Source organism: Kogia breviceps, chromosome 1, assembly GCF_026419965.1.
Source record: "Kogia breviceps isolate mKogBre1 chromosome 1, mKogBre1 haplotype 1, whole genome shotgun sequence".
NCBI classification, from domain to species: domain Eukaryota; kingdom Metazoa; phylum Chordata; class Mammalia; order Artiodactyla; family Physeteridae; genus Kogia; species Kogia breviceps.
Genome location: NC_081310.1, coordinates 143,101,188 through 143,114,071, shown reverse-complemented (window position 1 = coordinate 143,114,071; position 12,884 = coordinate 143,101,188).

The following is a 12,884-nucleotide window of genomic DNA, read 5'->3' as shown; positions in this document are numbered from 1 at the left end:
TATTATCTTATGTTTCTGGAGGTCAGAAGTCTAAATTGGTTTTGCAGACTCACTTTCCTTCTGAAGCCTCTAGGAGAGAATGTTTCCTTGACTTTTCCAGCTTTCATTTTTATTTATTTATTTATTTACTCTAACCAAGTTGTAGATTTTACTTCAGTATTTCTTTTTAAAAAAATTTTTATTGGAGTATAGTTGATTTACAATGATGTGTTAGTTTCAGGTGTAGACCAAAGTGAATCAGTTATACATATATCCACTCTTTTTTAGATTCTTTTCCCATATAGGCCATTACAGAGTATTGAGTAGAGTTCCCTGTGCTATACAGTAGATCCTTATTAGTTATCTATTTTATATATAGTAGTGTGTATATGTCAATTCCAATCTCCCAATTTATTCCTCTCTGCCCTTACCCCCTGGTAACCATAAGTCTGTATTCTACATCTGTAACTCGATTTCTGTTTTGTAAATAAGTTCATTTGTACCCTTTTGTTAGATTCCATATAGAAGTGATATCATGTGATATTTGTCTTTCTCTGTCTGACTTACTTCACTCAGTATGACAATCTCTAGGTCCATCCATGTTGCTGCAAATGGCATTACTTTGTTGTTTTTTATGGCCGAGTAATATTACATTGTATATATGTACCACATGTTCTTTATCCATTTATCTGCTGAATGATATTTAAGTTACTTCCATGTCCTGGCTATTGTCAATAGTGCTGCAATGAACACTGGGGTGCATGAATCGTTTTGAATTATGGTTTTCTCCAGATATATGCCCAGGAGTGGGATTGCTGGATCCTATGGGAGCTCTATTTTTAGTTTTTTAAGGAGCCTCCATACTGTTCTCCAGAAAGGCTGTACAAATTTACATTCCCAACATGTCCATTCTGGCTGGTGTGAGGTGATACCTCATTGTAGTTTTGTTTTGCATTTCTCTAATAATTAGTGATGTTGAGCATCTTTTCATGTGTTTTTTTTTTTTTTTTTTTTTTTTTGCGGTACGCGGGCCTCTCACTGTTGTGTCCTCTCCCATCGCGGAGCACAGGCTCCGAACGTGCAGGCCCAGCGACTATGGCTCACAGGCCCAGCCGCTCTGCGGCATGTGGGATCCTCCCGGACCAGGGCACGAACCCGCGTCCCCCACATCGGCAGGCGGACTCTCAACCACTGTGTCACCAGGGAAGCCCTCATGTGTTTTTTGACCATCTGTATGTCTTCTTTGGAGAAATGTCTATCTAGAACTTCTGCCCATTTTTTGATTGTGTTGTCTGCTTTTTTTGATATTGAGCTGCATGAGCTGTTTGTATATTTTGGAAATTAATCCCTTGTTGGTTGCTTCATTTGCAAATATTTTCTCCCATTCTGAGGGCTGTCTTTTCATTTTGTTTATGGTTTCCTTTGCTGTGTAAAAGCTTTTAAGTTTAATTAGGTCCCATTTGTTTATTTTTTGTTTTTATTTTCATTACTCTAGGAGGTGGATTGAAAAAGATCTTGCTGCGATTTATGTCAAAGGTATTCTGCGTATGTTTTCCTCTAAGAGTTTTACATTTAGGTCTTTAGTCCATTTTGAGTTTATTTTTGTGTATGGCGTTACAGTGTTCTAATTTGATTACATTTAGCTATTCAGTTTTCCCAGCACCACTTACTGAAGAGACTTTCTTTTCTCTATTGTATAGTCTTGCCCCCTTTGTCATAGATTAGGTGACCACAGGTGTGCACATTTATCTCTGGACTTTCTTTCCTGTTCCATTGATCAATATTTCTGTTTCTGTGCCAGCATCATACTTTTTTGATGACTGTGGCTTTGTAGTATAGTCTGAAGTCAGGGAGCCTGATTCCTTCATGTCCCTTTTTCTTTCTCTAGATTGCTTTGGATATTAGGGGTCTTTTGTGTTTCCATACAAATTGTAAAAGTTTTTGTTCTAATTCTGTGAAAAATGCCATGGCTAATTTGATAGGGATTGCATTGAATCTGTAGATTTCTTTGGGTAGTCATTTTCACAATATTGATTCTTCCAATCCAAGAACATGGTATATCTCTCCATCTGTTTGTGTCATCTTTTATTTCTTTCATCAGTATCTTATAGTTTTCTGAGTACAGGTCTTTCATCTCCTTCAGTAGGTTTATTCCTAGGCATTTTATTCTTTTTGATGTGATGGTAAATGGGATTGTTTCCTTAATTTCTCTTTCTGATCTTTCATTCTTAGTGTACAGGAATGTAAGAGATTTCTGTGTGTTAATTTTGTATCCTGCAACTTTACCAAATACATTGATGAGCTCTAGTAGTTTTCTGGTAGCATCTTTAGGATTTTCTATGTATAGTATCATGTCATCTGCAAACAGTGACGGTTTTACTTCTTTTCCAATTTGGATTCCTTTTATTTCTTTTTCTTCTCTGAAAGTTATTCTGGGACCGTTCAAGATGATACAGCAGCAATAAACCAAAAACTTCTGCTCTCAAGGAGCATATCAATTTCCTGCTGTTAATTACCACATACTTAGTGACTAAAGAACACAAACTTATTGTCTTACGTTTCTAGAGGTCAGAAGTCTAAACTAGTTTCACAGAGTTGCTTTTCTTCTGAAGCCTCTAGCAGAGAATGTTTCCTTGACTTTTCCAGCTTTTAGAGGCCACCTATATTCATTGGCTTGTGGCTTCTTCCTGTATCTTGAAGCCAGCAGGACAGCATTTTCTCTGTCTTCTGCTTCCATCTTCACATCTCTCTCTGTCTCTGATCTTCCTATCTTTTTTTTATAAGGACCTTTGTGATTATATTGGGTTTACACAGATGATCCAGATAATCCAGGGTAATCCCTCTATCCCAAGATCCTTATTTCAATCATATTTTCAAAGTATATATATATATATATATATTTATCATCTAAGGCATTATAATCTCAGGTTTTGGCGTTAGGACATGAACTTATCTGGGGGCCTGTTATTCAACCTAACACAAAAAGTCACACTTTAGTAAAGTTCACCTTTATAGAATAAAGTCCAAGTTCTTGAATGTGTGTCAGATAACTTTTTATGATGTTCAGGAAGGATACAAGATGGCAAAGTAGAAGGACTTGAGCTTACCTCCTCTCATGAAAATACTTAAATAACAAACAACAGCTGAACAACCATCAACAAAAAAGACTGGAACCTACCAAAAAAGATATTATACATCCAAAGACAAAAGAGAAGTCACAATGAGATGGTAGGAGGGGCGCTTTTGTGATGTAATCAAATCCTATACCTGCTGGGTGGGTGACCCACAAAGTGGAAAAGAATTATATTGTGGAGTTTCTCCCATAGGAGTGAGAGTTCTGAGCCCCACGTCAGGCTCCCCAGATGGGGGCCTGATATTGGGAGGAGGAGCCCCCAGAGCATTTGGCTTTGAAGGCCAGCAGGGCCTGAGTACAGAAGCTCCACAGGACTGGGGGAAACAGAGACCCCACACTTGGAGGGTGCACACAAGGTTTCATGTGCACTGGGACCTACAACAAAGCAGTGACTCCATAAGAGCCTGGGCCAGACCTACCTCTGGGTCTTCGAGAGTCTCCTGGGGAGGTGAGGGTCAGCTCTGACTCACTGTTGGGGCAAGGACACTGGTGGTGGAATCCCCCGGGAATATTCATCAGCATGAGCTCTCCTGGAGGTTGCCATTTTGGCACTGAGACCTGGCCCTACCCAACTGTCTGCAGGTTCCAGTGCTGGGATGCCTCAGGCCAAACAACCAATAGGGTGGGAACACAGCCCCACCCATCAGCAGACAGGCTGCCTAATGTGTCCTGAGCCTACAGCAGCCTCTACACACACCCCCTGACACAGCACTGTCCACCAGAGAGACAAGACCCAGCTCCACCCACCAGTGGGCAGGCTCCAGTCCCTCCCACCAGGAAGCCTGCACAAGCCCCTGGACCAACCTCACCCACCACAGGGCAGACAGCAGAAGCAATCCTACAGCCTGTGGAACAGAGACCACAAAGACAGAAAGTTAGACAAAATGAGACGGCACAGAAATATGTTCCAGATGTAGGAACAAGATAAAACCCCAGAAGAACAACTAAGTGAAGTGGAGGTAGGCAATTCACCTGAAAAAGAATTCAGAGTAATGATAGTAAAGATGATCCAAGATCTCAGAAAAAGAATGGAGGCACAGACCTAGAAGATACAAAAAAATGTTTAACAAAGAGGTAGAAGACTTAAAGAACAAACAAACAGAGATGAACAATACAGTAACTGAAATGAAAAATACACTAGAAGGAATCAATAGCAAATAAACAAGGCAGAACGAATAAGTGAGCTGGAAGACAGATTGGTGGAAATCACTGCTGCAGAACAGAATAAAGGGGAAAAAAAAGAATGAAAGTTTTATGATATTCTTGCCAGCAGCATCTCCCTGCCTCAAATACATAGCTCAGCAATCCTGACCTGCTTCTATTACCCCTCCCTCAAGAACATATCTGCTATATCTCACCCCCTGTGATTTGCCTCTGTCTACACTACCCTAACCCTCCCATACTCTGTCCCTACATCCATTAACCCTCTGCCTGGTAAAACCCTCATCCAATACATCACCTTACCTGTGAAATGGTGCCCCTTCCATTTACTTGCAAAATACCTTTTGCCTGCCTCTACTGTGGACTTGATCACACTATATTAGAACTATCTGTTTATGTGTTGTTTGTCTTGTTCCATTAGTTGAAAGCTCCTTGAGAGTAGGGAGTGTAGCATTCATTTTTTCTAGCCTCATCACTCAGCGTAGTACTTGGCACACAATAAGACCCTAAGAAATGTCATATAAATGAGTATCACTGAAATTGTTTAACTATAATAATTATGAGAGGAAAGAGGGAGGGAATAATTGAAGGAGTTTTTATCTTGAGTTGTTAAGAAAGTTTGGTAAAGAGCAGCTTTCTTTGCTGAGCCTAGAAAAGGAATAGCAGACAGGGGAAAGATGAGATATACACGACTCACAGGCAGTGAAGATAATAAGAGCCGGAGGCACTGAAGCTTCAGGGCTGCTCCTCTCGGTTGGGGTGCTTTTGATGTGCGCCTGCTTTGATCTCTGCTGTGCAGCTATGGCCCAGGATGTTCTGGAATGAAGAAAAACTACTTACTGCTTCCTGTTTCCAAGATCCAGAGTGTGTTAGAAAATAAGCACTTGGGGAAGGGTTTGGTTTTTCTGGTGACAAAATAAAATCATTTCCCAAAGGTAAACAGTCTCTCCCACATGGTTGAGAGCTGAAGCAGATGAAAAGAGGATGCACATAGAGGACACTGCAGTGTGCAGAAGAGAAAAGCTGAATGCAACATAAAAGCAGAGACAAGATAAAATAGAAAAATGCAAAGGGCAGCAGCACATGGGTGAGGTCAGCTAAGCTGTACTAGTAATGGACACAATGGGACACTGGACCACACATGGATGGATTTTGCCAGCCTCTTGGACAACACATGAGAACACAGGTAATGACATTCTAGCACCTTATACTAAGGAAAAGGACAACACAGCTAGCAGATCATGACTGGGGGCAAAGAGACACAGAAATACACTGCTACCTCTCTGTGTATGGGAGGCCAAAGAGAACTCCCATTTGTGTAGTTTATTTTTAGAAGCATAACTTTTGTTATGAATTATGCCCAAGTTAAATCATCCTTATTAAATTTGTCTGAGATGTGGATTCAGTTATTCTCAAAAACTGATTTTTGAAATAGAGCTTCCATTTTAGAAACTTTCTAAATTTGTATAATAGTCAGATTCTATTCACCATCTTCAACTAACCTAGCGTAAATGTTTGGCAACTTTAATCTCCCCAGGTTGGTACAGAGAGAAAGGAGATATTATGAACTCTCAAAAAAAAAAAAAAAAAAGAGCAGGTGCAATAAAGTTTGATCTAAGTATTGTCAGAAGGAAAATCAAGCATTATAATGCCACATATATTAAACAGTTTAGGGATTAAAAATACCTAAGCAAATATCTGATGGATTTGATTAAAAAAGGAAGCAATTTCCAGAATATGTGTATTTTAGGGTTAATTGTCAGAGCCCCCAAATCCGGGTATTCGATGAGATACATAAGTGGAGGTCAAAGTCATTAAAGTTCTTCTACAAAGGCCTAAATTACATGATTTAACACACCAGAAAGCAGAGACCTTGTCTGTTTTATTCCCCACTAGAAGAGTTCCTGCACACTGTGGATACTCAACAAATAGCTGATGGAACAAGAATAAGTATAGAGAAACTGAAGCACTGAATCTATAAAATTTGTGCTTGTGAACGGGGATAGCAACTGGCATGAAAATCATGATTTTCCAAAGACCTGTGAGTCTCTGAGGCTTGGGCTTCTGTAGTTTAGTCCTAGGAGAGAGTTAATATTAATAGTTACATTTTTTGGAGTTAATATTAGTAGTTACAATTTTTGAGTTCCATCCTATACCAGATATTGAGCTAGACAACTTAGATACATTGTTCCTAATCCTCAGAATAACTTCCCAAGTTACATAATATTACCTGTTTTATAGATGGGGATATAGGTTGTGAAAAGTTAAACAACTTTCCCAAAGTTACATAGCTATTAAATGGCAGAGCAGTAACTCAAATCCACATCTGACTGCTAATCAATGTGTTTTACTTATATCAAACTGTCTCTAAGAATGTATATATTTTGAAAAATTTTATTCCTTGTAATAAAATTAGTGTATGTTCATGAGAATAAATTTGGAAAATACAGAAATGTATAGGAGAAAAAAAAGTCACCCATGATACCTCCACTCTTTTGTAAACATATAGCAATACAATTTATTCTCATTATTTGCAGTGATGTTTCTATAAAGTCGCCACAAACACTGAAATAGCAAATCCTGAACCATTGCTCCTAGGGGAATTACAGGGTTAGGTTCCTTCGAGCCTTTGGTCATAACATTCTCAGGAACTGACTATAACCTTGTTTTATGTATGTTTCTGTTCAAAACCACATTATTTAATATGTATTGTTGATTCATTAACATTTAACTCACAGCCACCAGCACTGTAACTGATGCCTGAGTGAAGCTTATCTAACACATACATTTGCTTGTCAGGTACATCACCACCTTGTTATGCTTATGCTTAGGAACAAAAGGCAGCACTTCAGCACTATGCTTGGGGTTCAATTTAAACAGTGAAATCACCTACAAAAAGCACAAAAATAAGAAAAACACAGCACTACATAGACTGCAAAGAGAACACTTGTTCATAGCATGAGAGCTAAAACAAGAAGGTAGAGCCTCATCTTGCTCAACCTCAGCTGGGAACATGCATGTCAGGTCATTCAAATCATAGTCTACTACATAATCACAGAGCTAGCAGTTGGATAATATGTCAGCCTCTGCTTCCTGAGAGGAGAGATCTTAGGCAGTTCATTCTATTCTTATCAATTTTGAAGAAAATTGTATACAGGTTCCCTTGAAAGTATATATCAATATTACAGTTTCAGAGAAAGTTTATTCAAAATCTGAATTGCTTAGGTAAGCCTTCTCCTTTCTGTCTTGTTTCATTTAGAAGCAAAGATTTTTGGAGGTGGGGGTGAGGAGACCAAATTATCATTCTTCTTTTTTTTTTTTAGCTGTGCCTTGCAGCATGTGGGATCTTAGCTCCCCAACCAGGGATCAAACTTGTACCCACTGCATTGGGAGGGTGGGGTCTTAACCACTGGAATGCCAGGGAAGTCCCTATAATTCATTTTTAATACAAGGATAATCTCAGACATTTTCCTTTCCCAAATGTTTATATTTATTACTGTTTTATTTTGGAAAAAGCAATGTTGTACATGATAGAAATTAAAACAGTTCCAAGGGTATACACATTAAAAGAATGACTCCTTAATATCCCCTAAATTCAGCAATCACTGTTTATCATTTCTTGTAAATACCTCACAGAAATACTCTATGCAGCTTCTAACATATATCTACATTTAAATTTTAAAAGACATAAGAATGAAAAGACATACAGGACAGGATGGATAATAAGTATCCCAGTAAGATTGTTCCTTCAAACTCCACTTTATCCAAAAAGGTAATGATATATTTTATAACTCTTAAATGCACTGTGTACAAAGGCAATAAATGGTCTTCAGATTTTTGTTTTGTTCTAATTTTAAGGGAAAGGGAACTATTATCAATTGGAGGCATATTGTATGCACATTTGTGCTAGGCACTTTATACATTTTATCTATTTTGAGCTCTCAAAGATGTCATGAAGGAAGTATTATCCCCATTTTACTAATAAAAAACCTGCATCTCAGAGAAGTAAATTTTTTAATGTCACACAGCTGATAACTAATATGAACACAATTAGAACTCAGTTCTGCCTGATTCCAATACCCACACTCATTCCATATATATCCTAGATCTTTTACATTATGTTTAATATTTGAATTACAAATATGGATATGACAGTTGATATTAGCTCAGTGGTTTAAAAATCCCTAATGAGGATCTGTACCTATAAGCTCACCCTTCTGCAGTCTGTGATTAATACCATTTTGTACTTGACATTATAAAGCAATAAATATTCAGTAGTCAAATCCCTTTTAAAGAGAACATCAGAGACTAAAAAGAACTACAACAGAGGAGGCCTGCAGATGGCACTGCTGCCCATAAGTCATCCAAATCTAACTTACTAATAGGTTTTTTAAAAAATAAATACACAGTCATTTTAGGAATTATATAACACTAACTGCAAAAGTTAAACTTCCACCAACATCTGTCATTTATAAATTGTGTAATTCGTTCCAATTTATGATTTGATTTTGAAATTTAATTTTCTGTTTAATGAACTTAATGCTTAATAGCTCTACAGCCTAGCAATAGGTGGAATATAAATCTGAGTGGAGGGGATAATGAATATTAAGCTGGGGAAGAGAAAGACATTTGGACTCTTTGCTTGAGCATAAAGTACTGCCTGACAAATCAGGTCACTTAATTGTGAGGAGACAGGTTGAAACTGCTAAATCTAAAGATGGATACAGTCTTTAGAACTTCCAAGATATAAATCAGAAAGCTGATCAAAACCCCAAAATACAAAAGTCTGAGACACTGTACATAATGAATAAGAATGTAGGTCTTTTCACTGTATTTTTAGCTTCACCATGAACTTTTAAGAAAAATTATTGCTAATCTCTAATCCTAGTCAATCATATAAGCTTTAGAAAACAAAAAGAGAGCCACTTTCTTTTGAGTTGTTGAGGCACAGAATACTCCAAGATTTCACAGGGTTTTATGTGGTTGATAAGATTATAAGTGATTTAAACTTTTTCATTTCCAAGTCATCTATAATAAACAGACATTACTTTTTAATAAATCAACAAATAATAAAGTAAAAAATAATCCCAAAACATCAATTCTCATAACCTCTCTCATAGTAACACAATCCCTTTTCTAGTTTGTTTGTTTTAATGCTAGGGATCCTTTGCAGTGAATATAAGGTGTTCTCCATAGAACACCTCAGTGCTCAGTCATTCATTTCCCAGCTGTCAGGAATATTGGCTGCACTCCTCTTTAGGAACTGTGATTGGCTGAAGGGAACTGCTTCACCCAAGGTTACACTTCCTCCCAAATCAACCCATGTTCAGTGACTGGTTTACATGAAGGTACAAAGGCCCAGATCCTTTTCTCTATTGTGGACAATTCTGAAGGCCCATCTCAGCTCCACAGCCTGTTCACTGGATCAGTTGAGGCCTCTGTTACAATTCTGTGGCAGTTCAACTTTTTCTTTTGCCCAATCCCCTGCAGCACTTGTATTGCTTCTAAGTGTACCATCCAGTACACAAACATTTGTCTCAATATTATGGGTAACATGACCTAAGGCAGAACTAAGACTAGTCTTAGGAAGCTGACTAAAATAGAATTTTGGATCTGGATCAGTCAATGGCTGGCTTGTAATGAGGAGACTATCACTGGTGGTTGGTAGAGTACTGACAGTCCCTGCCAAAACTTTTATTAGTGGTGAACTGGCACCAATTCTCAGCCAAGAAAACAAATCTAAAACAATATCACTTAATTGTCTTTTGGTTTGCAGTTTTTAAAAAGAAGTCTATAATTATTATTTTTGTTCCTCTGTATAAACTGCTTTTTCTCTGGATGCTTTTAAGATTTTCCTCTTTATCACTAGTTTTCAGCAACTTGATTATGTGTGCCTTGGTGCAGATTTATGTTTTTTTTTGTTGGGGGTTACTTGAGCTTCTGTGGGTTTATGGTCTTTGTCACATTTAGAAAAAACTTCAGCCATTATTTTTGGTCAATAACTTTTATGCCCTCCCTTTTTCTTCTCTCATTTCTCATTTTCTTCTTAGACTCCAATCCACATGTTACTCGGTTCATATTTTCACATAGCTCACTGAGACTCTGTTCTTTGTCTTTTTCAGTTTTGTTTCCTTTGTACTTTATTTTGGGTAGTTCCTATTGCTGTTTTCAAGATCATGAATCTTTTCTTCTGCTGTGTCTAATTGGCTCTTAATTTCATTCCATGTATTTTTCATTTTGGGTATTATATTTTTACACTCCAGAATTTCTCTTTGAATCTTTTTTATATCTTTCATTTCTATCACTATATTCCTGATTTTCTTTATATCCTAGAATATATTTATAATGTTTATAATAACTGTTAAAGTGTCTCTAGTTTCATTATCTGTCACTTCTGGGTATGTTTCTATTGATAGTTTTTCCTCCTGGTTATGGATTATATATTTTTTTCTGTTTCTTTGTTATGTCTGGTAATTTTTGATTGGATGCTGGACATTGTGATTTTTACACTGTTAAGTGCTGGATTTTGTTGTATTTTTTTAAAGTATTGAACTTTGTTCTGGCACACAGGAAGTTACCTGAAGAGCAATTTGAACATTTTCAGGCTGTTTTTAAGATTTATTAGGGTGAATTTATAGCAGTTTTTATTCTAGGGCTAATTTGGCCCCACTACTGAAGCACAGCTCTCCTGAAGATGCTATCCAATGTCCCAAGTATTAGAAGCTCTCTATATTTTGGCTGATGGGAATATGAATTATTCCCAGATCCATGAGGTACAAATTGTTTGGTTTACTGCTTTCCAGTCCATTCTCATTCTTTCCTTGGCTAGGTTTTTTTTTTTTAGTACTCAAGTGACTTACTTCACCATGCCCCATGCCAATTAGTACTCAATAAAACCTTTAGACCACTGCAGATCTCTGAAGGGTTTTATTCTTTTCTTCATTTTTTTTTTTAATCTCTCTCAGTCATCCTGAACTCTGATCTCTAGCTCCTTAATGCAGTGAGACACTGGGCTTTATTTTGGCTGCCCCTCCCTGCACTGTGGCCTGGCAACTGTCTGTAGGCAGTAATCCGGGGACAATCATAGGACTTACCTCCTTTGTTTTCCTTTTCTCAGGGATCAGTCTTTTATTACCTGTAGTTCAATGCCTAGAAACAGTTGTTGCATATACTTTGGTTTTCTAGTTGCTATGGAAGGATAAGTTAGAGACCAACTAATGATACAAAAATTGTTTTTACAATGAGTAAAAGTCAAAACTATTTTCAAATGTCTTATACATTCTGTGTTTCCTCAGTACACATTCTGAGAGGTTTTCAGGAGAGATAAAAACAGCTATTCTGTACATTTTTTTCCCCCAGTTCTTAGAAAATAAGATTCTTAGTTAATACAAAAGCTAATTCTGAGTTAACAAAAGATTCTTAGTTGCTATACTTTATTATATTTAGAAGTATTAAGTTTATTCCAGTGAACTGACTTTATTTCTTTAAATTTAGAGTTTAATATTAAAACCAGCAATCCTTTCTCTCCTAGAAGTTTCATTTCAACAATAACACCACATGCATACACATATGTGCTTTACCTTCAAAATCAAAGGGAGATATATCTTTGGGAGAGATACACAGGCTGCCAGGATATAAAATTCTGGATCTATTTTTAATTCTTCCAAAGATGGGGTAAAAAATATCACCACTGATAGAATAGAAAAGAAAATATATTGTGAGATATGAGGACAGAGATTTGGAAGGGAAGGAGTTTTAATCAGCAGAAATCTTATTAAGCTCATTATGAGAGGAAAGGACTTAGAAATTGAGCTTGGGCTTGCTAAGGTCAAGATTTAAACATATTGCCGCTTTAAATTATCTTAACAACCCAGTTAGGTAGATGTTATTATTCATATTTTATGGATGAGGAAACTCAGAGTTTATATTTTCCAAGGACAGAAGCTAGTCAGTAGGAAATTCCTTGTATTGATACTTTCCACTACTGAATGCTAGATAACTAGACAGTATATGAGAAGAATGGATCATTAAATGACAACAATTAACAGCTGTTGGGAATGGTTGGTGGCGATAACTTCTGGGACCAGAACTACAGTTCCCTGTGCATTGCCACAGATTTACTATTTCATACCCTCTCCCTTCAAACTTGCAATATCTTCCCCACCATGCTTTACTCTCAAGGGTTGACTCTGATTCTTATTTCCTGAGAAGGCAAAAGCAATTAGAAGATACTTTTTATAAGCACTCAACATCAAATCAACCAATCAATATTTGAAATTAAAGACTCTGCCCTTTTTTTCTGATACAACGGCATCTGTCCATGCTCCAGCCAAAGGTTAATAAGCCTTCTATTTGTGTAATGTGTCCTGTATGCTTTCACATATTCAAGGATATTGCTTCTGAAGATATTAATGCTTTCCTTCCTCATCAAATTTTCTCATTATATTAGACCAGGTATTTTCAAGCAGTATGTACAATCAGAAGCTGTGTTTCATGACTAAAAAATAGTTTAATAAGACTCACCAATTGTTCACAATTTTGTTTGGGTTCCTTTCTGCCCAAAGCAATTGAGAGGACTGTATTTTTGCTAAGATCTCTTCTAGTGTTGTAA